General features: G+C 37.8%; 1 protein-coding gene across 2 annotated transcripts in view; it reads right to left on the bottom strand.

Moving 5' to 3' along the window:
- Positions 1–23402, bottom strand: part of LOC126469586 (uncharacterized) — a 66200-nt gene that overhangs the window by 37238 nt on the left and 5560 nt on the right. Inside the window, exon 2 of one of the 2 annotated variants that reach the window (XM_050096704.1) lies at positions 16152–16571. The exons of the other annotated variant lie outside the window; for it this stretch is intronic. The gene's annotated coding sequence lies outside the window, so the exon portion shown is untranslated. Of the gene's footprint in view, positions 1–16151; positions 16572–23402 lie in introns of those variants that run through there. 2 annotated transcript variants of the gene reach the window in all.

Raw genomic sequence — 23402 nt, 5'->3', positions numbered from 1 at the left:
AATTCTTTACAGACAAATGGAAAAACTGGTAGAAGCCGACCTCGGGGAAGATCAGTTTGGATTCCGTAGAAACACTGGAACACGTGAGGCAATACTGACCTTACGACTTATCTTAGAAGAAAGATTAAGGAAAGGCAAACACACATTTCTAGCATTTGTAGACTTAGAGAAAGCTTTTGACAATGTTGACTGGAATACTCTCTTTCAAATTCTAAAGGTGGCAGGGGTAAAATACAGGGAGCGAAAGGCTATTTACAATTTGTACAGAAACCAGATGGCAGTTATATGAGTCGAGGGACATGAAAGGGAAGCAGTGGATGGGAAGGGAGTGAGACAGGGTTGTAGCCTCTCTCCGATGTTATTCAATCTGTATATTGAGCAAGCAGTAAAGGAAACAAAAGAAAAATTCGGAGTAGGTATTAAAATCCATGGAGAAGAAATAAAAACTTTGAGGTTCACTGATGACATTGTAATTCTGTCAGAGACAGCAAAGGACTTGGAAGAGCAGTTGAACGGAATGGACAGTGTCTTGAAAGGAGGATATAAGATGAACATCAACAAAAGCAAAATGAGGATAATGGAATGTAGTCGAATTAAGTTGGGTGATGCTGAGGGAATTAGATTAGGAAATGAGACACTTAAAGTAGTAAAGGAGTTTTGCTATTTGGGGAGCAAAATAACTGATGATGGTTGAAGTAGAGAGGATATAAAATGTCGACTGGCAATGGCAAGGAAAGCGTTTCTAAAGAAGAGAAATTTGTTAATGTTGAGTATAGATTTAAGTGCCAAGAAGTCGTTTCTGAAAGTATTTGTATGGAGTGTAGCCATGTATGAAAGTGAAGCATGGACGATAAATAGTTTGGACAAGAAGAGAACAGAAACTTTCAAAATGTGGTGCTACAGAAGAATGCTCAAGATTGGATGGGTAGATCACATAACTAATGATGAAGTATTGAATAGAATTGGGGAGAAGAGGAGTTTGTGGCACAACTTGACAAGAAGAAGGGACCGGTTGGTAGGACATGTTCTGAGGCATCAAGGGATCACAAATTTAGCATTGGAGGGCAGCGTGGAGGGTAAAAATCGTAGAGGGAGACCAAGAGATGAATACACTAAGCAGATTCAGAAGGAGGTAGGTTGCAGTAAGTACTGGGAGATGATGAAGCTTGCACAGGGCAGGGTAGCATGAAGAGCTGCATCAAACCAGTCTCAGGACTGAAGACCACCACCACCACCACCACCACCACCACCACCACCACAACAACAACAACAACAAGATACAGTAGCACTAAAAGACAAAGATGGAAATTATATTCCTTGAGCTAAAAAAAAGAAAGGAAAACAGAGTTATGAAGAGTGGTAAGACAATGTATCAGGTCTTCCCATTCACTAATTTCAGGATTCCAAAACTATATCCTTGATCACTTGTGCTTCTTGAAATCTTCAAAGCAGTTCTGTGTTGAAACTGACGACCACATTCAAAATCACTACTACTTTGCGGCATTATCTATGTGAGAATAGATCACTAGTTTATGTCTCAATATATATGACGCAAGCCACAATACAGTGCATTTCTGAGGGTCCATTATGCAATATTAGGTACTTCTTGTCCTATTTCACCTGCGTATGGAGTTATGAAAACCACTGCCTATACAGCTTGGTACATACCATAATCTCTCTCACGTTATTCACTTTGTCTCAAATGTGATACATAGTGACAGCAGCAGAACTGTTGAGTACTCATTCCCTAAATTTATCCAAAAGAGCTTCTTGAGAACAATGACACCTTTCTTCAGAAGTTTCCATTTAAGTTCACTAAGCACCTCCATTAGACTTCTGTATCAGTTGTACTAACCTGTTATGAACCTAGTCAACATTTCCTGAATTCATTTGATATCTGTTGTCAAGCTTACTCAATAAGGACTACATAAACACTGGAGCAGTACTCTAGAAATCATCACACTAGGGTTGTGGCTGTGGTTTCCCTTTACAGATGCACTGCTCTTTCCCAGAAGCTTTCAAACAAATGTATGTCTTGCATTTGTATTCCCTACTACTGATTTCACATATTTTGTCACATTCTGTATACCCCTCAATATTTCATACAATGTGACCCGCTCCGGACATTTTAAATCAATCTTGTAATCAGATGCTACTGGGTTCCTTCTTTCCCTTTCTTTTAGACATCATCTTGCACAGACCCACATTTGCAGTTCAGAACGGCTACCGAAATACTGTTCAAAATATTTTACTTTTCTCTATAATCAAACAATGATAGTTCCTTGCAGATAACAGTATTGTATTGTCAGCAAGCTGATCATGTTGCTGACTCTACCCAGTAAACTAGGCCTTCATTGGCACACGTGCAGATAAATATCAATCTGGATGGGTGAAAATGATAACAGGGAGTGTGGTTCTTCATTTTAGGGCATGGGAACAGACAGTAAAAGCCTAAAAGCACTGACGAAAATTGTAATGTGTGTGTGTTCAAGTTCTAAGTTGTACTGACCGGTAAAGGGATTGTTCATTTGCGTGTGGTAAATGCTTATGAAGAGTGTTGAGTGTGCATGAAGAAAATGCACACGACTTGTTTCTATTTATTTATTTATTGTTCCATGGGACCACATTAAGGAGAAGTCTCCATGGCCATGGAATGAGTCAATACATGAAATTATAACACAATAGTGGAAACAGATAAAATGAAATATAAGAAACACATTCAGACGACAATTTGTAAGATTAAATAAAGAAAATCAAAGAAAATCAATAATGTAACACTGGAATTTGCTTAATTTTTCAGCTCTTCCAGGAAATCCTCGACAGAATAGAAGGAGTGAGCCATGAGGAAACTCTTCAGTCTAGACTTAAAAGTGTTTGGGCTACTGCTAAGGAGGAGGAGGAGGAGGAGGAGGAGGAGGAGGAGATTAGTGTTTAACGTCCTGTCGACAACGAGGGCATTAGAGACGGAGCGCAAGCTCGGGTGAGGGAAGGATGGGGAAGGAAATCGGCCGTGCCCTTTCAAAGGAACCATCCCGGCATTTGCCTGAAGCGATTTAGGGAAATCACGGAAAACCTAAATCAGGATGGCCGGAGACGGGATTGAACCATCGTCCTCCCGAATGCGATACTGCTAAAATTTTTGAGTTCTTGTGGTAGCTTATTGAAAATGTGTGCAGCAGAATACTGCACTCCTTTCTGCACAAGAGTCAAGGAAGTGCGTTCCACATGCAGATTTGATTTCTGCCTAGTATTAACTGAGTGAAAGCTACTAACTCTTGGGAATAAGCTAATATTGCTAACAACAAACGACATTAAAGAAAATATATACTGTGAGGGCAACGTTAGAATTCCCAGACTATTGAATAGGGGTCGACAAGAGGTTCTCGAACTTACACCACACGTAGCTCAAACAGCCCATTTTTGAGCCAAAAATACCCTTTTTGAATCAGAAGAATTACCCCAAAAAATAATACCATATGACATAAGCGTATGAAAATATGCAAAGTAGATTACTTTTCGTGTTGAACTGTCACTTATTTCAGATACTGTTCTAATGGTAAATAAAGCAGCGTTTAGTTTCTGAACAAGATCCTTAACACGGGCTTTCCACAACAGCTTACTATCTATCCGAACGCCTAGGAACTTGAAATGATCCATTTCGCTTATGATATGCCCATTCTGTCTGATTAAAATATCGGTTCTTGTTGAATTGCGAGTTAGAAACTGTAAAAACTGAGTCTTACTGTGATTTAGCATCAAATTATTTTCCACAAGCCATGAACTTATTTCATGAACTACATTATTTGATACTGTTTCAATATTACACACAAGATCCTTCACTACCAAGCTGGTGTCATCAGCAAACAGAAATATTTTTGAATCACCTGTAATACTAGAAGGCATATCATTTATATAAATAAGAAACAGCAGTGGCCCCAGCACCGACCCTTGGGGAACGCCCCACTTAACAGTGCCCATTGGGACTGAACATCACTACCACTCTCAATATTGCGGAGAATTACCTTCTGCTTTCTGTTCTTAAAGTAAGAGGCGAACCAATTGTAAGCTACTCCCCTTACTCCATAATGGTCCAACTCCTGCAGTAATATTTTGTGGTCAACACAGTCAAAAGCCTTCGTTAAATCAAAGAAAACACCTAATGTTCGCAACCTATTATTTAATCCATCCAAAACCTCACAGAGAAAAGAGAATATAGCATTTTCAGTTGTTAAGCCATTTCTAAAACCAAACTGTACATTTGACAGCAAATTATGTGAATTTAAATGCTCCAGTAACCTTGTATATACAACCCTCTCGATAACTTTAGCAAACACCGATGACATAGAAATAGGTCTATAATTGTCAACATTATCCCTGTCTCCCTTTTCATAAAGTGGCTTCACTACCGAGTACTTTAATCGGTCAGGAAATCGACCACTCCTAAAGGAAAAGTTACAGATACGGCAAAGTACTGGGCTAATATACATAGAACAATACGTCAGTATTCTGCTACATACCCCGTCATATCCATGAGAGTTCTCGGTCTTCAGTGATTTAATTATTAACTCAATCTCCCTCTTGTTAGTATCATGGAGGAGCATTTCAGGTAACAGTCTCTGAACACTTTTTTCTACGAGCGCTATATGATTCCCTGTTGGGACTAGGTTTCTATTTAGTTCACCTGGTATATTAAGAAAGTGAGTATTAAATACTGTACATATATGTGAATTATCAGTAACACGGACATTCCCACTACGCACTGATTCTATATCCTCGACCTGTCTCTGCAGACCCGCCACTTCCTTTACGACTGACCATATGGTTTTAATTTTATCCTGAGACTTAGTTATTCTATCTGTATACCACATACTTTTTGCCTTCCTAATAACTTTTTTAAGCACCTTACAATACTGTTTGTAATGGGCTGCTACATTTAGATTGTGACTGTTTCTAACGTTTTGATATAATTGCCACTTTGTTCTAAAAGATATTCTTATCCCTTTAGTCAGCCACCCAGGCTGCCTGTTTGTGCTAGTACCCTGTTTTGAACGTTCCAACAGAAAGCAACTTTCAAAGAGCACGAGAAAAGTCTTGAGGAAAGCATTATATTTATCGTCTACTGTATCAGCACTATAAACATCTTGCCACTCTTGTTCCTTGATAAGGTTTGCGAAGGTCTCTACAGCAACTGGATCAGCTTCCCTAAAAAGTTGATAACTATGTTTAACATGTGTTGCAGCACAAAAATCTTTTAGAGTTAAAATTTGTGCATCATGATCTGAAAGGCCATTCACCTTTTTGCCAACAGAATGCCCTTCTAGTAATGAGGAATGAACAAAAATATTGTATATGGTTGTTCTACTGTTCCCTTGCACTCTCGTTGGAAAGCATATGGTTTGCATAAGATTATATGAATTAAGGAGGTCTACCAGCATCCTTTTCCTTGCACAATCACTTACACAATTGATATTGAAGTCACCACGTATAACTAACTTTTTGTATTTCCTATAAAGTGAACCAAGAACTTCCTCTAGCTTTAGCAAAAATGTTGTGATATTGGAGTCTGGGGATCTATAAATAACAACAGTAAGAAGTTTAGCTCCACTAAATTTAACCACGCCTGCACAACATTCAAACACCTTTTCAGTGCAGTACTTTGAAACATCAATTGACTCAAATGAGATACTGTTTTTCACATACATGGCTACTCCCCCACACCGCAAAGAGCTCCTAGAAAAGCTGCCAGCCAACCTGTATCCTGGTAAATGAAGCCTCTGAACTATCTCCTTATTTAAGAAGTGTTCAGATATACCAATAATTTCAGAGTCAACATCTATGAACAGTTCACTAACTTTATCTCTAATACCTTGTATATTTTGATGAAATATACTAATTCCCTCATTAATCGGATACCTAAGCTTTGTCGAAAGTGGTTTCTTTGTTAGAGAGACTTCCCTTAAGCAGGAATACCTATCAACTGACTTCAATCTAAAAAAGGTACAGCTCTAACACGCACAACTACCGGAATTTTCTAAATGTACTACATTTGTTTAAACTGTCAACTGCCAGCAAATCACCAAGGGGTGGGTTTTTTTTTGCCCCCACGTGGAATGTTTCCCTCTATTATATAATTTTCATTCATTTTCTGTCATCTGCTACTAAAACTTAGGTTCAGCAAATATCTGTGTCGTGTTTACATTCTCATGCTTTTACATCCACCTGCCACCTAAAAGTTAGCTAAACAACTCACCAATAGATAAGTTCTAACTAATTAATCAGATGGCTGAATCTCATTACCCACACTTTTCACTAGCCAACATATTTTAATGTACAGCCATATTTTTTTTTTTTTTGAGATTGGTAATTGGAGTCTACTTTTAGCACCAGTTTTGTAATAATATCTGTCAACTGGTGGTCAGGTTACATAGTCATAATAGGCCTTTAACAAAATCCATGCACACTACACATTAAGTGTTTGGTTATGAAAATTTACATGTTTTCCCAACAGACAAGAAATTTATATCCTCATCAATTTCATGTGATTATTTAATGTTGCTGGTTTGTCACTACATTTTAATTGCTTTAGTAAGTAATTGCGGAAAAAATGTGTATAATCTGGTTCTAATTTGTCAACAGGACATGTATATTTTTGGAATAATTTTTACTGTTACCTTTCCTAAGTTATGATTTTTTTCTGGATGTACTATGTATATTACTACTTACCCACACATTGCATTTTAGAGTAATTTTTATGGCCTATTTTGGATATATGGTTATTTTCGAAATCAGTTTTTATGTTATAATGGGTCCCACTGCTGTTATAAGACATGTAATAAAATTATCTCCTTCATATGAGTATTCATAACCGTTTGCTTTACAGTTTCATTTCTGTTGTATCAACTGTAAATGTATGTAAGATGGATTCTGACCCAGTTCTTGTGCAAAAGTGTATAAACAGAGTGCGATGTATTTTTTGGGACAAATCTTTTATTGTTTAAAGAGAACACTGTTTCCTTATACCCAAGTTTTGTTTGTATCATATGAGAAAATTTGTTCTATAAACAATAGGTGTGGGAGTGGAAGTTTCTACTACACTAGCGTATTTCATGCACTTGTGTCTGTAGCCAACATATCACTAATTCTTTGCAATTTGTAACAGTAGTTCTTACTGATGATTGCACTAAACGATCTCTGCATCCACAATGTGCTTTTATATCATTCTGCTTTTCATAATTATGATTTTTTTTAATTAAGCCTCAGAAACAGGTTATAATGTGTTAACATGTCCAAACAGGATGAATGAGATGTATCATCATGTCGTTAAATATGATAAAAAACTGTTAGTCTGCACACTAAAAAAAAAAATTTTTTTTTTTTTTAAAGAATATTGTGTTTCATGACATTTTGACCTGTTCAATTGTGGCATATTCTGTACAATCACCACCATTTATGTATTTGACTTCGTGGTTTCAATGTAATATTTTACATAAATTAAGAACTTTGCACCTCTGACTTCCCACACCAGATAGTGGTTACTGTGTTATAACAAATTCTGTTACATTTGATGTCATGCTATTTGTATATTTTTCTTTTTTACTAGTCCTGTTATCCAACACCTTATAATTTACCTGTTGATTTTTATTCTTGCATGTTTCTTTAAGTTGTTTTGAAAACAACACGCCAGTGTATGTTGGCAAGATGTGCATTCCCCGTTCCTTTTTGGTATGTATTTTTAATGTACAATTTTAAATTTGAAACATTCAATTAATGATTTGCAAGTGCACATTTGGTATTTTGTGGTAATCTCTTGGCAAATAAAGTAATGTCAAGACTACGTGACGTGTCACATAGAGGGCGTTCCAAGCCCCTGTCACACTGAGGTCTGTTGTATAGGTGAATGTAAACAGCAGCCTCAGTTATTGTGATCATTTCATTGCTTGTGTTACTGCTAATAACTAAGACACCAGTGCCTACGAGCTTTAATTTGTACGCTAAACGTATGTTCTTACCAACAGTTGGTTTATACTCAGATGTATTTGTTGTCTTTTGTTTCTTATTCACTGATCGCTATGTGAAATGTTTAACTTCCAGCACTGAAGATCATTATGTGATCGAATATAAATTTTGCTGTTAATAAATCATCAAAATTACGGCCAATGCTGACCTTCCTTCTAATTTTATTTATCATATGGTTGTTGTACACACAGTACACTACGGAGTCGCCAATAAAAATTTTACTTTATTACAGTTTAAGTGTGTGTTAATATTCTTTAGTTTTCTGAAAAGTAGATCATGTGCAACAAATGTAGATGTTTGCAGAGGTTGGTTAGTATAGAAGAAACAAGTCAGGGTTGTAGGTTCATGTTTCACTGGGGCGATTGTAGTGGGGAAGCCAGTAAAGTATCAGATGAGGCTCTCGCATGGATTATGTAGTCAAGACAAGACGATCCTGAATGGGGAAGAAAGATTTGTGCCCTTCATGTACATTAGAAATGATGTGCTTTGAATTTGATATGTTGAAAAGAGAAATACAATGGTAGATGGGAAATGGTAGCAAGTAATAAGCAAAAGGAGGAAACCTGAGAAATCACATTAAAAATTCAAGTTAGCAATAAAAATGATGTGTTACCTAGAATACAAGTAGAGCCTCAACCAGTTTTTGAACAAAGCAGAGAGCAACGACTTTAAAACCAAGCCCATAGAAAAGCCAGGTAAAAAGAAAAGAATCCTGCTGCTAGGCAGCAGTCACAGGAGTGGTGTGGGCCAAATTCAACTGGAAAAGCTACCTGCAGAATACCAGGGCACAAGCATCATGAAACCCTGTGTCAAGCTTCGCCAGGTGACAGAACATAGGGGCCTTCTGCAGAAATTTTGATGAAGAGGATCATGCACTTAAAGTATGGGGAGCAGAAAACGGCATGGGTAGCAACTTAATAAAGAGTCTAGTAAAAAGGTGACCTGGAGGAAAGAGGAGTAGAAATAGCACAATTGTGTGGGGTTTATGGGTGTTTCTCAGTGCCATGACCAGCTCTGGATTAACATGGCTGTTAGCTGTGTAAACAAAGAGCTGAGTGGATTTCTTTTGACTCAAATATCATTTCTGTCATGCCTGTTGCTGCAATTGGGAAACTGGGATATACTAATCATGGCCTGCACTTGAATTGGAGGGGAAGGACACACTAGCTGAGCATCTTGCAGGAAGTGTAAGGGGGCAGCATAAGCACTAAAGTCAAAATCCCTGCAATTACCGTAGTCAGTGGGGCATATTTTTTGGGTTAAAGCATGTTATAGAAAAACACACTTGAAATAAATTAGAACAGGACTGTAAGATATGTAATAGTTACCATAAAAGTAATTTCTTTTATCGAAACATTAGGGACTTTAAAAACAAGATAGATGGGCTTCTTGTAGGCCTAGAAGATGTGGGAAATTCTAAAGTGTGTATTCTGTGCCTCTGAACACCGCTGTAGCCAAAGGGATGGTGAAGTTGAATACCAAGAATTATAGACTAGTATCATTTTCATGTAAAGCTAACAGAAAAAGTAGGAGTTGCAACATACACTCCTGGAAATGGAAAAAAGAACACATTGACACCGGTGTGTCAGACCCACCATACTTGCTCCGGACACTGCGAGAGGGCTGTACAAGCAATGATCACACGCACGGCACAGCGGACACACCAGAAACCGCGGTGTTGGCCGTCGAATGGCGCTAGCTGCGCAGCATTCGTGCACCGCCGCCGTCAGTGTCAGCCAGTTTGCCGTGGCATACGGAGCTCCATCGCAGTCTTTAACACTGGTAGCATGCCGCGACAGCGTGGACGTGAACCGTATGTGCAGTTGACTGACTTTGAGCGAGGGCGTATAGTGGGCATGCGGGAGGCCGGGTGGACGTACCGCCGAATTGCTCGACACGTGGGGCGTGAGGTCTCCACAGTACATCGATGTTGTCGCCAGTGGTCGGCGGAAGGTGCACGTGCCCGTCGACCTGGGACAGGTGCACGTGCCCGTCGACCTGGGACCGGACCGCAGCGACGCACGAATGCACACCAAGACCGTAGGATCCTACGCAGTGCCGTAGGGGACCGCACCGCCACTTCCCAGCAAATTAGGGACACTGTTGCTCCTGGGGTATCGGCGAGGACCATTCGCAACCGTCTCCATGAAGCTGGGCTCCGGTCCCGCACACCGTTAGGCTGTCTTCCGCTCACGCCCCAACATCGTGCAGCCCGCCTCCAGTGGTGTCGCGACAGGCGTGAATGGAGGGACGAATGGAGACGTGTCGTCTTCAGCGATGAGAGTCGCTTCTGCCTTGGTGCCAATGATGGTCGTATGCGTGTTTGGCGCCGTGCAGGTGAGCGCCACAATCAGGACTGCATACGACCGAGGCACACAGGGCCAACACCCGGCATCATGGTGTGGGGAGCGATCTCCTACACTGGCCGTACACCACTGGTGATCGTCGAGGGGACACTGAATAGTGCACGGTACATCCAAACCGTCATCGAACCCATCGTTCTACCATTCCTAGACCGGCAAGGGAACTTGCTGTTCCAACAGGACAATGCACGTCCGCATGTATCCCGTGCCACCCAACGTGCTCTAGAAGGTGTAAGTCAACTACCCTGGCCAGCAAGATCTCCGGATCTGTCCCCCATTGAGCATGTTTGGGACTGGATGAAGCGTCGTCTCACGCGGTCTGCACGTCCAGCACGAACGCTGGTCCAACTGAGGCGCCAGGTGGAAATGGCATGGCAAGCCATTCCACAGGACTACATCCAGCATCTCTACAATCGTCTCCATGGGAGAATAGCAGCCTGCATTGCTGCGAAAGGTGGATATACACTGTACTAGTGCCGACATTGTGCATGCTCTGTTGCCTGTGTCTATGTGCCTGTGGTTCTGTCAGTGTGATCATGTGATGTATCTGACCCCAGGAATGTGTCAATAAAGTTTCCCCTTCCTGGGACAATGAATTCACGGTGTTCTTATTTCAATTTCCAGGAGTGTATGTAAAAGTTGAAATTAATGTTGAAACAAATATTTTCATGTAGATCAGAATGTAGAAGCCTGTGCATGTGAGAGGTACCTGCAGAATACTTCTCTGGTGATTTTAACAGCCTTAAGATCCCCTTTAAGAAAATTTTAACTACGAGAAATTTAGATGCAATATGGAGCTCCTGGTCAGACAAGAAAAACAGTCATCAGTTCACAGGAATATAAAAACACAGGTTTCTTAAAAGATACGGACTGGAAAAATGAACTAAAATCATTATTTGGGCGTTTGAATCTAATTTCAGTAGTCAATTTTCCAACTTGTGTGTAGTAAGTAAATTGTCAAGTAGTATGTACATCCTGACAAATTAATAATGTAGATAAATAGATTAAAACTCCAAAGGATATTGTCAAATGGGAGACAGTACAACAAATCAGTGTACAAGATACCATAACAATTAAATGACAATATCGTGATTTAATTGATAAGTTGTGAGTACTTATTACTTTCTCAATGCAGAAACAAAAATAGGATTAAATGGTTCACTCAAACAAGCAAGAGGGGTACCTTGAAACTGTCATTCCACAGAACTTTAAGCAAATAGAAGTAGCACTATCATCCTTCAAATAAGTAACAGAATTGTGAAAATTCTCAGAAAATAAATGCTAGTCTGGTGTTGATGGGATTACAAAAGGAATTCTGAAAAATTGTTCCAAGTTAATAAGTAATGTCCTTCATGATATATGTAATGCATCACTGGTGCAGGAAATTTTTCCAGACAGATTAAAGCATCCAGTTGTTAAACCATTTTATAAGAAATGTGACAAAAATTATTGTCAGCCAGTTTCCTTATTGATACTTTTCCCCAAAATATTTGAAAAAGCAATGTACTCATGAGTAGTCTCACATTTATGTAGAAACAGTTTACTTAGCATATCACAATCTGGATTTCAGAAGAGTTGTTCAACTGAGAATGCTATTATACATTTACTCACCAAATAATACAAGCCTTAAATATAGTCATCTGGTTTATTTTTTGATCTTTCCATGGCATTTGCTTGTGTAGATCATGTTATACTCTTGGAAAAACTAGTCTGAATCATACTTATACTGCAAAATGTGCTAAATGGTTCAGACTAAGTTGGAAGGGTAGAAGATTCTAATGAGAGGGGAGAAATCACAATGGGAAATCCACAGGGTTCAATTGTGGGGTCCCCTCCTATTCTTCATGTGTGTGTGACCTTCCATTTAACATACAACAACCAGACTTGGTGCTTTTTGCAGATATTATCATAAATTCCACTAGAGGGAAAGCAACAGAAGAGCATGTAATGATTTTTTCAAAGAATTATTAAGTAGTTCTCTGAAAATGGTCTCACCCTAAATTTTCAGAACACACACTATATTCAATTATGTACAAAAAATAGTCATACCAGCAACTGATGTAGCAGATAAAGAGGAGTCAGTAAATAGTGTAGAATGCTCCAAATTTTCGGGTGTACACGCTGATGAAAACTGAAAGAAGCATATCACTGCACTTCTCAAACAATTAAGTTCAGCTACTTTTGATCTTTGTACAATTGCCCATCTCGAAAACAAACGTATCAATCACTTGACATATTTTGCATATTTCCACTCAGTGACATCTTATGGAACAGTGTTATGTGGTAACTCCCCACTTACAAAGAAAACATTGATTACAAAAAGGTGAGCAGTAAGAATCACATGTGGTGTTCACCCATGCTCTCCATGTAGTTGCCTCTTCAAGAAGCTAGGCACTTTTACTGCACCGTCACAATACATGACCTCCTCCTCCTCCTCCTCCTCCTCCTCAAGGATTAGACTATTGCTTGTTATGAATTCACCAAAATCCTTTTGGCTTGTAGTTCTGGATTGTTTGGGGAATTCTCTCACTTGCTATTCTCATAAGTAATTGTCTCCAATCTTCACAATACTTGTGGATTTATTTTTTACATATGAATATATTTGCTACTGAAATTTCTGATAAATAATACCTCAATTTGAGAAGAACAGCGACTTTCATACCTATAACGCTAGAGGAAATAATGAACTTTTTTTATTCATCATTAATGCCGTCAGTTGTTAAAGGGAAAAAAGAAGTAACAAAACTGTCTGATCATTTGTCCAATAACATAAAACATCTCACAGGTAGCAAGCCAAGTTTTAAATCTAACCTAAAATCACTTCTCTTGGACAACTTATTCCATGGACAAATCAAATTTCCACTTAAAAACTCTTACCGTGGGGAAAAAAAAACCTTGCTTTTAAGCGTAGTTGCATGAGTAGGACTAAAAAATAAAGTTTTCATTAGTGTGTGTGATGAAGGCTGTGGCTGAAAGCTTATGTGTGTCTTAATTGTGATTGTCTGCAATTTAGTATGTCATCTTGAAGTTAAGTAGCAATCTATATTTTCCTACGTTGTTGATATTCCAACCAGGAGTTTCCATTGTTGGATAAAGAAAAAAATTATAGTGTGAACTTAATCACTGAAATATTGATCAAATATAATTCAGTCTTTGAGACTTTTGTTCAATCCCACATTATAATATCAGTATAACAACTGAGCAAATGTAAATGTCACTGACACATTCACAGACTTCACATAAATCCAAAAGTCTTTCAATTTCTAATTCAGCAAGGCAGACAGAATTTTAATTTGGTTACATTTAACCCTTCTCAATTGTTCTCTTTTGGGTATTTTGACTGGGTTCCACTTATATGTCTGTCAGCAGGTCTTTGGATTTGTTTAGTTCTACACTGAAGCTTTCATTGCTTTGGAGCAACTTCCTAACATGGCTACTGTATCACGAGTCTTTCGCATGCTGTAGAACCCTGCCTGACATGTAAGTGCCTAAACAATCTTGCATAAATCTAATTTTATCCACAGATACTCCACCTCAAATATCACTGTTTCATGTTGACTGTTCAGGTAACTTTTTTTCTTGTGGAACTTGCTAAGTTAAAATATTTTCCAGCCACTGTTAAAATTACTGTATATCTGTAATTACTGGTGCTATAACAGCTTTATGGTTCTCAGTTCCCTCCTCTAAGTGCTGTCACTACAGTTCCTGAGGCAGGTTGTCTACAGCATCATTTGATTACCATATTTGAGCCAAATTTCACATTTACCTTCACTCAGATTACATGCATTTGCAATTGATTAATTATCTCACTGTATACATACATATTATAAGGACAGATGGACATATGCATCTTTCACATTTCCTAAGCCACTCTACCAATTTCGATCAAACTTACATACATATCGCTAACTGTTTGGAAAGAATTGCTGTGAGGTAAGAACCTCCCTCCTATCAAAGAGTTGGGGGGCGAAAAATCAGTGCAGCCCACGATGCATGAATATCCATACTTCATTCATTCATTATCAGAGAATGAAACCATTTACTTGCAAAAAAATTTACACATTATTGCAAACCTTTACAAAACTTTTTCTCATTACAACCCCCACAAAATTATGAAAGAAAAAAAGTTCATCGCTTACTACATTTTCGCTGTTCATGCACTAAAACTTTCACATTATGTTTTAATTTATTAACTTCTTACTAATTGACTAAATTCATAACACATTTCACAGATAACAGCCATATATGCAATTGGATGCACTTGCAAAATTATATCATTGAAAAGGATTGGATTGGTAGAGAGAGAGGGGGGGGGGGAGGGGGGGGGAAGCAAGGCATGGACAGGCTAGTTGCAGGAGGAAGGGATGAGGAGGGGGGAGGGGGGAGGGGGAGGAGGAGGAAGGGTTGGACAGAGGGGGTTGGAGGAGGCCAGGGGGACGGACAGAGGCATGGGGGAGGAGGGGATGGACAGAGGTGGGAGGGGATGGGCTAATAAAAAATTGGAATAAATACATACCTGGGCAACATCAGATACTCAGCTAGTATGACAATAAGGATGTTCCCACCATTAATGTCCAGCCCATCCTTGCGATATATATTCCAATCTGAATTTAAGATTGCCCTGATTCTCACTTCAGATTTTAGGCAGTTTTCTACTCATAGTGCTATGTAGGTATTTTTATTATTAACAAATGAGACTAATTCTGCTCATTTACCATGGAAACTATGGCAGTCAGCTAGTATCTTATTAACATTTTTTTCTATTAATTCAGCCAACCAGTTAATGAAATCAAGGATAGATTCATAACTTAGGGACCTGCATTATTTGTAAACTTAAGTCACAACTGACAGCTGCCTGTACCTAGAGCATTCAGTAGTTGCTAGCAAAGCTTCCTTTGCATCTCTGACAAAACTACACATAGGGCACACTGGCTTTCCTTCTGGACCAGGCAGTTATTTTCCTACAGGACTCCATTAGCCACATCACAATGAAGCTTGAAATGACCAGCATACTGACAATCTCTGACTGTCTGGACCTTCCAGTCCCAAAAAGTGAGGCACCCCATGCTGGCTCAGATATTCTTTCAGCAATGGGGAGTACCTCATATCTGTTGCTAAGGTTTAAGGGGACAGCCATGCATCCAGTACGGTCATTTGTCTTCTGCACCAAGATTTGTGAATCTTGCGAATGTTTGTCATTCATCCACAAGGACAAACTGCACACATCATAAATGTCAGAATGTGCATTGACAATATACATCACAGATCACACCAGAGGTGCCACAGTCTTAGCCTCGGGTGCCTCAACACCACAGCAGCCTAATATCTGTCTACCAGTCAGCCCATCATCTTGTTTTTTTTCTGAACAGCAATCAATTCCCTTTTATCCTCCACCACATACAAATATTGAGTAGCAAATAAGAGGATACTAACTCAAATAATTCTAGACTAAATTAAGAGTACAGTGAAACTCCTGTAATAAGAGATTAAATTAAATGACTGATTCAGAAACATGTAGTACCAAAATTATGAACTACCAAATATTGAAACAAAAAATAAAAACAATCCTTGGGAGGTTTGAGGAGGCAATTACACTATTAACATTGTCCTACAAGTTAATAGGTAATCAGTGAGTATTACCCTACTGTACACAGACAGACAAATGAATAAAAATGCAAACTTCACACATCATCTGCATTTATATTTTTTATTTATGTAACATCAATCATGAAACCAATCAATAACCTTATAAACAGAAGCACTGGTAAACAATTTCTTACTTTAGCCTGAGTTTCCACATGCAAGAAAATTGCTGCCACTTTAGTGGTATAATAGCAGTTGCATGTGAAAACACTCAGATTCCTGTGGCATCATTCATATGATGCCTCTTTTAGCCATGCCACTAAAGTTGAAGTCACTTTGATATCCACTTATGTTTCTCCACCACTGATTAACCTCATTTCACTGCCACCTCGTGCCTAAATTTTGAAGCACATTCCTGTATTCTGGTTTTCATATTAGAAATTTTTCAGTTTCTGTGTTTCACAGTACCCAAAAATGTCTAAAAGATAATCGTTAGCAACAATCATACAGTATATTCACAATGCCTAAATTAATAAATGTGGTAAAGTTTTAAAATTTTATAGGTGTGATGGGTCTGCAGGTCCATGTGGCACCCAGAAGGATTGATTTCTGAAAAATCATGTAGCAAATGTAGAATGGTAAACAAAATAAATGGTACTAAAAGAACTTGTCACTTTGTGCGTATTTAGAAACAAGTTATCTCCATTCTCTTTAAAATACAAGTGTGAGTTTGCGACAGCTGGGTGGAAATAATGTCACTACATCTACATACATACTCTGCAAGCCATTGTACAGTGCCACATACCACTACTTAGTCATTTCCTTTGTAGTTCCACTCTCAAATAGAGCAAGGGGTAAAATAACTGTCTTAAAACCCTCCATATGAGCCCTAACTTCTCGTATCTTATCTTTGTGTTCCTTACACAAAATGTATATTATCACCAGTAGAAACATTCTTATGTCTGCCTCAAACGCCGGTTCTCTAAATTTCCACTGCAGGACCTCATGAAGGAAATCCCATTTGAGTTCACAAAGTATCTGCAGAATACTGTGCTGGTCAAACCTACTGGTAACAAAGCTAGCAGCATGCCTCTTGCTGTACTTTGTCAACACAAAGAATTGATCATTTTATGCTGTATAGTAAGTGCACTGCCATAACAACAAAATGATATGCAGTATGATTTTGTTCTTTACGGTGAGTGCCAAGAAACTCTGACGTGTGTGTTTTTACGTTAGATAGTATGTACCTATTTCCATGACAAGATTGTGTGTATTTTAACAGGAACATGATATTACCTTTCTCTGTTCAAGTTTACTGACAGAGGTTTTACCATGGCAGTTACATGAACAAAATGGTTATATCATGAAGGTATATGATATTTCTACAATTCCATGCATGAATAAGATGTGTGGAGTAAGCAAGTGTTACTGAGCAATTAGTTACATGTGAGTTGTAGTTTCGCAGCAGCTTACTTAACTCTACAAATGGTGAATATTAATCGCAGTAATTTACATTCTAGGACAGGCAACATAAAAATGCACCTTAACATCTGTCAAGTGAATTTTAGACAGAGATTAATAAGTTTTCTGGTGATAGTATAATTTCAGCTTGACTGCAGCTTTCAATAAAGGAACATGAGTAGCCATTCATAAAATATATTAGTGTCTTAGTACATTTGCACAAAGCATAGCTCCAAACTTCAGAATTAAATCTGCTTCAATATTTGTCTTATTTAACTAATGTGGGATCCATGAGTGAAAATATGAGCTTTCAAATGAGCATCCAACACATCACAAGAACATTAAAACTGTACTTTTGGGAATGTGGTATACATACTGGAGACTGGTAATCACCAGTAGTTTCACTCAAAACTAGTATGATATATCTAATGTATCACATTTCTTAATAGGGGTTGATACACCCCTCAACAAGTATTCTAAAATTTACTTTTGTTATCCAAAAGCAGTCTGCGAATGGATTTTTGTTTACGAGTGTTACTTCAATCATAAGTGTGTTTGATGCCTCTGACATTACTACACAACACCTACTTCAAAATCTAGCTTCTTCTTCTTCACTGGATTTCCAGCTCAATTTTAATGCCATAACCTGAATGACAACATTGTCTGTCCAAATAACCTGACCTGACAGCACATTAAAAATGGTGCAACTAAAATTTTGACAGTTGAATGTGGAAACAGCAGCACACAGTGCCATTGCTGTATCAGCTATCACACCACCTGCTGTGGCATCACTTTAGTAGCATGGGGGCACCTGGTTTAAAGGTTTCTTGAATAGTTAAGCAGTTTTCTACCCAAACGTCAGTTTCAACACTGTATGCTTTACTAGACATGGCAATACCAGAAACAATAAGCCTTGTCTGTGTCCAATCTTTGCACTGGCTTATCCAGTCAGTTTTAAGTGGACCTATAGTTTGATGTTGACATCAAAGCTCACACTGTGAATAGGTAAATGGAATGCACAGCAAATGAAATTCACTGGCATCCCACGTATTTGCAAACCTTTTTTTTCCCCTTTCTATTTGATGAAACACAGATTAAATTATAACATGAGGCATTATATCTTTTATAATTGCCAGCTGAATTATTTTTTCCATTTATCTGGTAACTTTTAGTTTGAAAGTGCATATCATGGCATTTTAACTGGCACATTGGTGAAATAATTTCTTATTTTCTGACAATACACCTGAAGCAAACTAACAAAAAAGCTGGATGAAATCTTCTTTTATGACATCTTACACTCGGTATCACCCTCTCTAGTAACTTTGTAGAAATTAATAAATCTTCGTAGATGCCAATATCTGGGTTACTAAGTTAGTTGTTTCTGTAATATATCTGAAATTAGTAGAAACTAAACTACATAATAACCAATTTCAATTTATTTTAACTCCAAAATATGTGACATCTTCAAGTGCATACAACTCAAAACTCCATCACCACATCCATTCATGTAAGATCGCTGTAATCTCCATTTTGGATTCACTAAGTCACATTCTGTCCAGACACAAAGTTACAAAATGTTACCTAAACAAAATTAATGTCAAATTGTTTTAGTACCCTTGTTTATCTTGTAGTACAAACACAGAGGTAACTCCCCACAACAGAAAATGACAACCAAAAAATGGAAGCTTTCAAAATTATTTGAGTGTGACCTATGCCAAAACAGTATAAATCACTTTAAGAAAGAGCCTTGACATTGTGGTTTTTCTTTAATCCAAAGTGGAAGAATGGAAACTAGTCCATTCAAATCACCCAGTAATAAACACTTCGGTTGACTTATTTTTTTAATTCTTTCATATTTTGTTTCAAAACTATCTTGATTGCTTCCCCTTTTTCCACAGGATAGAATATTCATAAACAGTGGGCCTCTTTTTTTATGAAGCTATTAAATGCATGAATTCGCAACATGAGATCATAAAGATAATGTATGTATGTAGATTTTATGATTACAACTGTTGAAAATTTAGTTTGATCCAAAATAAGATTAGTGTGAATAATGAAAGTTTATAGTGCAGCCACAGGTGTATGAAGATGGTGTCATATGAACAATTACATGACAACCAATTCCAAAATTTTATAGACGATTTGAAAGAAACAAATGAGGTTAATTTTTCAAAAGATTTTTTGCTTTCCCTTTTACAATATTCCTGTAGCAGCATGGGGACATACGATAAGCTTGAATTATTCTATTCCAAACAAGTTTTAACCATATTATGCTATGATAGAAGAATTTTTTCCATGCTTCACTTACTGCTGTGACTTTTTGATTGTAACATTTACATACTGCTGCAAGATTTCATTATTTACACCAAATCAGAAAGAACTGGAGAGCTGGCACTCAGATTCTGTTTTCCTTGTTGACACATGAATCTCTGCAGCTTGTGTACCTTTTCTTACGAACTGCTTGGAGCTGATAAAGAAACAATGGCAATAAGACATCCTTCAGATGTCTATGTACATCTATCACCATCTTTAATATCCTAAGTTGAGCCCTTTCATCAGTTACGAGAGGATAAATAGTAACAAAATATGCATTGTAATCAGCTAACATATCCTTACGAATTCACAGCACTAGTACATGTAGGTGTCAATACAACAAATGCATTATCAACATAGAACTGATCCATCACATTATATTACAAAAAATTGTGGTGCATAGTTCCCTACAAATGTTACATGTATTTCTCTCCTCAATACCTGTTTTGCTATGTAATATCAAAGAGGATATTGTGATAGATGAATCTGTACTGTAATGTTTAATATTCATAGTTAATAAAATTATAGTATTTGACCCAAGGGAGCCATACAACGTAATCAAAAATCACTGTAACTACAAAAAACTTTAAAAATTGTAAGAGGCATCAAATTCTGTCCTTGTCTATATTTTCACCGATTTTCCAAATTAAAAGAAATATCATGTATATTTAATTCATACTACACTGAATCAATTGCTCAGATGAGGAGGCAGTGTCCCTTTAAGAATGCACATTTCAGTGACAGGCTGTATAATAGCCATTTTGGTATTGTTGTTGTTGTTGTGGTCTTCAGTCCTGAGACTGGTTTGATGCAGCTCTCCATGCTACTCTATCCTGTGCAAGCTTCATCATCTCCCAGTACTTACTGCAACCTACATCCTTCTGAATCTGCTTAATGTATTCATCTCTTAGTCTCCCTCTACGATTTTTACCCTCCACGCTGCCCTCCAATGCTAAATTTGTGATCCCTTGATGCCTCAGAACATGTCCTACCAACCGGTCCCTTCTTCTAGTCAAGTTGTGCCACAAACTCCTCTTCTCCCCAATTCTATTCAATACCTCCTCATTAGTTATGTGATCTATCCATCTAAGCTTCAGCATTCTTCTGTAGCACCACATTTTGAAAGTTTCTATTCTCTTCTTGTCCAAACTATTTATCGTCCATGCTTCACTTCCATACATGGCTACACTCCATACAAATACTTTCATAAACGACTTCTTGGCACTTAAATCTATACTCGACATTAACAAATTTCTCTTCTTCAGAAATACTTTCCTTGCCATTGCCAGTCAACATATTATATCCTCTCTACTTCAACCATCATCAGTTATTTTGCTCCCCAAATAGCAAAACTCCTTTACTACTTTAAGTGTCTCATTTCCTAATCTAATTCCCTCAGCATCACCCGACTTAATTCGACTACATCCATTATCCTCTTTTTTTTTGTATTTTTGGTATTAGTATGTGCAATTTCTTTATGTATAAAAATATCAAAAACAAAATGTGGTTATGTCACATCCAGTGTGTTTCATGTGGCCCTCTGAAAAGGTTTGTACAGGAATGAAGGAAGTAAGTTTAGCATTCCATAGCTAGTCAACGATGACAATCACTGATGAAACAGATTCAGACTGAACAAGGCTGGGGACAAAACAGTGCACAGTCTATTTTAACTGCATCACCACAAAATTTGTCTTTAGTGATAAGCAGCAGCTAAAGAAAATATAAATCACGATGGTGCTCCTCCTGAAAACAAGTTCAGTGCACCATCTATCATTAGAGAACAATTTGTGAACTTTTCTGAAACAGCATGCCCTGGACAAGAGAAAAAAAAATACATTAAGCATTATACTAGTGAATCTACAACCATTATCACTATACAATACTATCTAATATAATGGCAGGGGTGAATGCAAATACATCACTGAAGTGTTCTATTAAACACATTGAATACAATACAATGTATAAGGGTGCATTGACTAGTGATGTCAACATGTCATGGCACGAGACTAATCTGTAGTGTAACTTGTGGTCTCTGTTGGCTGAAAAGTGATAAGAAGGTTGTCACTTCACATAGCCAATAAACGTGTAATTTTTTTAAGCTAATGAAGCTGTCAGACACACACACACACACACACACACACACACACATATATTTTATTTTTTTTCTCAAGACACTGGTAACAGGATCATCTCTACCCCAAATTCCTGCAGTGGTTCCAACACTAACAGTTAAATTATATTAGTGAAACCAATGAAGTCTCATTTCATTACTGTTGTAATAGCTGGGTTTGAGTCCCCATGGTGTAGAATCTTGCCATCCCATCACTAACACCTGGTATGTCTTGTAGGCAGGCTGTCTGCAGTATATGAGCTTATCTATGAGTAGTCAGGTCTATATTGGTAGGATAGGGTCAAATTGAGCATACAATACCACTTGTCTGCTTTGATCTGTGCTATATCGTGTGTCATGGTGGTATAGCATGTTTGCAGAGTGTGTGTTGGAATATGTGGTGGTGGGCTCTAGTGTGGGACATTTATGTTTCTAAATTGTTTTTTTACAGATATTAGGCTCATTGAGTTCTGTTTGTGATGATAGTGATAATGGGAGAGTCTGCGGCAGTTATGGCAAGTAGTTTCATTTTTGGAAATTAAATTTTGTGTTGTGTTGTGTTAATTATAGTTGGGATAACAAAGTTGATAAGTCGGTCCCTGTATGTCACAATGGGGGACAGCATGTTGAGCATGACTAAATTCCTAGACTTATTTGTATGAATTACCAAGCACACAAAGTATTAAGTTTGTGGAGAAGGTATGAGAATGACCAAAGTTGTTGCATTTTGGACCAGGAACCAGTATATGTGGTGGTGGTGATGGTGTTCTGTATGAAAGAGTTCCTGGTCTGAGAATTCTACGCTTCCTGGTTATGAGATTGTGTTGATGAAATATTGTTTTTGCTATCACAAGACAGCTAGTTTGGTGCATCATCTGAGTTGGTAGGTATTTTGTATGGTTTTTTTTTTCTATTTAGTATGTATGGTATCTACATTAACTGTTTCATGTATATACAAATTAGTTTTAGCATAATTTTCTATGAACTTTTTGGTTGTGTTATTAACAGTTGGCGATTACTTTGGATTGAGATCGGTAAAGGTATCATTTAGTGTATTTCACCTGCACGGGGTGGAGTCGGGTTTTAAAGTGTTAGTTATATGAAGAAGTTTTGATTTTGTGGTACCATGGACAGATTGACTGATGTCGTCCATACTGTCTTACATTAGTTTTCATGATTTTCCACTTTGTGTATCTGTCATGTCTTTGGCTTTTTTTTTTAGTGAGATGTTGCTTTTGATTTTTGTGTACATATCGCTCTTTAAAACTGAGCTACGTGGGTCATCACAGGTTGTCAATACAGAGTTTTGTTAGATTTTGCAATTTTCAACAGTTGTGCAGCACAACTTTTTTTTAACATTTTTTTGTATTGATATTGGCCTTTCCAGCTGAGCTATAATGGTCAACTCAGGTTGTCAATATCGTGTTTTATTATCTTTTGACATTGTCCCTGTAACTCGTTTTGTTGCTGCATTTATATATTTCAGTACTAATGTGATTTTGCAGTTACATTCCACAATAGTATCTCCCCCAACACAAATTCCATTTCTTACAGCT

The sequence above is a fragment of the Schistocerca serialis genome, chromosome 3 (assembly GCF_023864345.2).
Source record: "Schistocerca serialis cubense isolate TAMUIC-IGC-003099 chromosome 3, iqSchSeri2.2, whole genome shotgun sequence".
In the NCBI taxonomy this organism is placed as follows: Eukaryota; Metazoa; Arthropoda; class Insecta; order Orthoptera; family Acrididae; genus Schistocerca; species Schistocerca serialis.
This window is presented reverse-complemented; position numbering and strand designations above follow the sequence as displayed.